The sequence below is a fragment of the Branchiostoma belcheri genome, unplaced genomic scaffold (genome assembly GCF_001625305.1).
Source record: "Branchiostoma belcheri isolate BF01 breed outbred unplaced genomic scaffold, Haploidv18h27 scaffold119, whole genome shotgun sequence".
NCBI lineage: Eukaryota > Metazoa > Chordata > Leptocardii > Amphioxiformes > Branchiostomatidae > Branchiostoma > Branchiostoma belcheri.
In genome coordinates this window covers 1,020,975-1,025,100 of record NW_017802591.1, presented here as the reverse complement: position 1 = coordinate 1,025,100, position 4,126 = coordinate 1,020,975, and the positions used below count along the sequence as shown (strand labels likewise).

Below are 4,126 nucleotides of genomic sequence, written 5' to 3'. Positions count from 1 at the left end.
CCGGTCCCCCCATGTCAAAAAAAGCCCGGTCTAGGTAGGGTTTTAAAGGCCCGGTCACACTGGCGGAACTTTGCTGGAGCGTTGCTTGAACGGTGAATAAAATTGATCACCGCTCGAAACCGCTCACCACCGCTAAACAGAAGTTGGCCCCCGTTAAAGCAACGCCGTGTACACCCGGCCACCGCTGACGTTTCTGGAGGGGCCCTCCTACCGCTCCGAAAGTTTTGAGCTGCACAAAATATTGCGAGCGGTGAGGAGGGGGAAATTTTCCGCTCCGGCAAAGTTCACCCCCGCCCAGTCAAAGTTTGGCATCGCTAGACGCAAGTTCGTGGACGCTTGGGTCCGCTAGGCCAACGCAGAAATCTTGAACGCTTGACCACCGCTGCTTCGCCAGCGTTTCCCGGGCGGCGATTAAACGTTGCACAAACGTTGCACAAACTTCGCTGGAGCGGTTGCAAGCGTTTTACGAGCGGACACGGGGTTGCTGGAACGATGTCAGGCGTTGAAGCAGCGATCCATGTCGGCAATGAACTTTGGTTTGGCGTTGGTATAGAGGTGTCGGAGCGGGACCAGAATTTGGCTATAAGTACGGTGAGGAATGGACCAGGTGCTCATTGGAATCGAGCTGCCGTTGAGTTCAGGCCTCATCTATATCGAATTTGCTCGAAGTTACAGTAAAACTGTATCACCCTGGATGCTGAGAGACTTGCTATGATTGGTGCACTAGTGTGCAATTATTTTGGGGCCACACGTAAAATGTTCAAAGAAGGGTCACACGGACAATCACTTTATTGGGGTCACAGGGGAACTTTGCAATCTGCAAAGTTTTATTTTCATTATTAATAAAATAACGTAGTGAAGAATAGATTAACAAAATGATGTTTATTAAAGCTATAAGTCCCCCCACACACAGAACAGAACTTGTACTACTACAAAACGATCCGTTCAACTCCGTAGTCACAAGCGGTATGCCGCTAAACCGCATGCGCAGAACGCCGCTATACCAACGCTTGCGTCACCGCTATACCAATGTTCGCTACCGCTAAACCAACGCTAAAGCAACGTCGGCTTCAGCGGTACACCGCTAAGTCAACGCCCGTGTTTTTATTTTTTTCCCCACATTTTGGGCGCGGTGACGAGCGTTGTCGAAATTCGGACCCCGTCCCTACCGTTAAAGGAACGCTCCAGCAAAGTTCGGCCAGTGTGACCGGGCCTTAAGACATGAAAAATGTCACTTTGAACATGACGATCACAGGTGGACGTGTAAATATAGTAAACCAGAAATTCTAACCCTAACGTGAAAATTATTACTCTTTACTTACGATATTACCTCCACAAATTGGTGTATCACCACTCCAAGTCCCGTTCGGCTGGCAGGTTATATTAGCAGTCCCCCACAGCTGATACCCGTCCATACAGGTGTACCTGACTGTCTGTCCTGATCTAAAGTTACTGTTGTCCCTGTACCCATTGGTCGGCACACCAGGATCCACGCATTGACCTGCAGTACTGCCTGAAACAAAACAATGTAAAGGTATGGATTTCCTTAATTATGCGTATATTTGCATTATTACCTTCGCCAAGAAGGTTATGTTTTCTAGAGGCGTTCGTGTGTGTGTGTGTGTGTGTGTGTGAGCACGATAACTCGAGAACGCCTGGATGGATTGTCTTGATATTTGGTAGGTGGGTAGGTCTTGATGAGACGTGGAACTGATTAGATTTTGGGCCCCCTAACGGCTTGTTATGGTACTGCAGCTGAACTTCCGGTTTTGATATCTCGTGATCTAGACATGCTAGGCTGACGAAATTTGGATGGTAGGTAGCTCTTGTAAAAGGGAAGAAGTGACGTGAGTTTGGGCCCCCTAGCTGCTTGCTCTAGAACTGCAGGGGTGTTAGTTGAAAACTGTTTAAGGGCGGATAATTCAAGAACCGATTGATGGATCGTCGTGAGTTTTGGCATGTAGGTAGCTGAAGTGATGCATGACATAATAATATTACAATTATGCAAATATTAATGTAATTTGCATAATTAACGAGGAAATTCTATAAATCAGCTGCATTCCATGATAGGACTATTCTAGCTTGTGACATATGTAATTCAGAACGTCAGAAATACAGGCAGATATTGATTATGCAAATGAAGACTTAATTTGCATAATTAATGAGAAAATGTTATAATTACATATTGGTAATGTCTGGTATTTCATACTTGGGATATTTGAAAGTTATGTGAAGGTGAACATAATTAAACATAACTTAACTCAAATAAGGACCTCATTTGCATAATTTATGAGGACATGCTATAATGGCATGCATTGATAAGATAAGACTGTCTTCTGGTATAGAATACAAATGTATGAATAGCAGATATAATTGATGCAATATAGGATCCTATTTGCACAATCAGGGGGATTAATCTATTATTTCTTAGTCATAAAGGCTAACATCATTTGGCGAAGGTATGAGATCGTGGAACTCTAGTTTGTATCTACGTTCCACTTCATACACAATACATATTTCAACATAACCCAGAATTCGATGCCATCGACATGAATTTCCGAAGATGTTTACTAAGAGTTAATACAAAAACATCAAATGATGGCGTTCGCGGAGGATTAGGAATCATTCGATAATAATAGATGCTGAAATTCTAAACTATAGTGACATTCTAAACTATATTGGCTTTGGAAAAACCCGGGTCATACCAAGTGAATACGATAATCAACCAATTACGATCCCGTCTTCTACAAAAATGGTATGATTCTATTAGTAACAACGAAAACCTCTCTGTTAATGCTGCATCAAAGGAAAATTATGGACAAAAACAATACCTCTAAAGTATACACAATCTGGATATCCGCAGATTTAGTTGTCACTAATTAAACATTGAAATGGGTCGATACTAAAAAACATTAAATGACCAAATGTTCTGCCCATTTTGTCCAAACATGATTGTAGATGAGCACAATATTACAATGGATTGTACACTCTACAATGATAAGTGCCTATAGCTGTTCTTCCGCTTGTGCCACTGATTTCAGTGCGTGAGATCCTATAGATAAATACATTCTCAGGGGAGAAAACCAATACAGTGTTCAGATAGTAAAATACATGTAAGAATGTTTTAATCATACTTAGAGACTACATAGAGAATAGTTAATCCTTCATTGTTACCACCGATATATATTCACTACGTAATTTGCCGTATACGTATATTCGGCATGTAGGATGTGGAAGAAAATACAAAAGTCACTGTGCTTTCACGATGGTCAGATTTGGGCCCAAAGTCCCACTCCGCTACTATGGAGATCGAATCCCCCGAACCCGCGAATCTTGTTCGATATGACGTCATTCGAATAGAGCGGGCGTTCGATCTGGGGTTACCCGCGGTCATTTACAGTAAAGCCGCTACAACCGGCTACTTCAAGCCCTTTTTTACTTGGGAACCACGGAACAGGAAAAATCCACCTTTCCATAAATATGAACCGTTTTCAAAACATTACATCTATGCCGTGATTTTATTGTGGATATGTAACATGTAACGAACCTACTGCCGTCATCGTGGGTGACCTTGAAGGTCAGAATTCTTGTTGACGCTGTTATAAAATCCAGGTCCCCATATCCAAGTGGCACAGCATGCGTGCAAACATGGTATTTTAACCATTCCCAAAAATCGCTCAAATTACCTCATTGAGGGCTTGTTTGGAAGAGGAACGATTTCCGCAGATTTCTGTCTTAGGGATTTTTTAAATATGGCCGCGATTATGAATTATCGGTATCTAAAGTTAAAACAATGCGTTTTTAGCTCTTCTTTTGACTGTAAGTCGAGTTTTAGTTAAAAAATAAAAAATCCTGAGACAGAAAGTTTAAATTTACTGTACTATTTCTAAAAATCCAAAAATCTAACCTTATTTTTAATTTTCGGGGCCTCTTAAAATCAGTTGTTTGGTTCACGTGAACCCTTTTTGAAATCCGAAATTGATCTCATTTGGAAGCAAATGTACACAAAGTGGAGCAAAGGCAGTGCAAGAATAACATTTGAGGTAAACAAAATCACTTATTACATTTTATTTTGACGAGTATTTACTCTCCAATTACTTTGTTTATTTTCGTATTTTACCCGTTG

General features: G+C 41.6%; 1 protein-coding gene across 1 annotated transcript in view; it reads right to left on the bottom strand.

Annotated features, from left to right (window-relative positions):
• The window catches only part of LOC109462573 (deleted in malignant brain tumors 1 protein-like), a 30,608-nt gene that overhangs the window by 14,673 nt on the left and 11,809 nt on the right, over nucleotides 1-4,126 (bottom strand). The gene's annotated exons all lie outside the window — the stretch shown is intronic.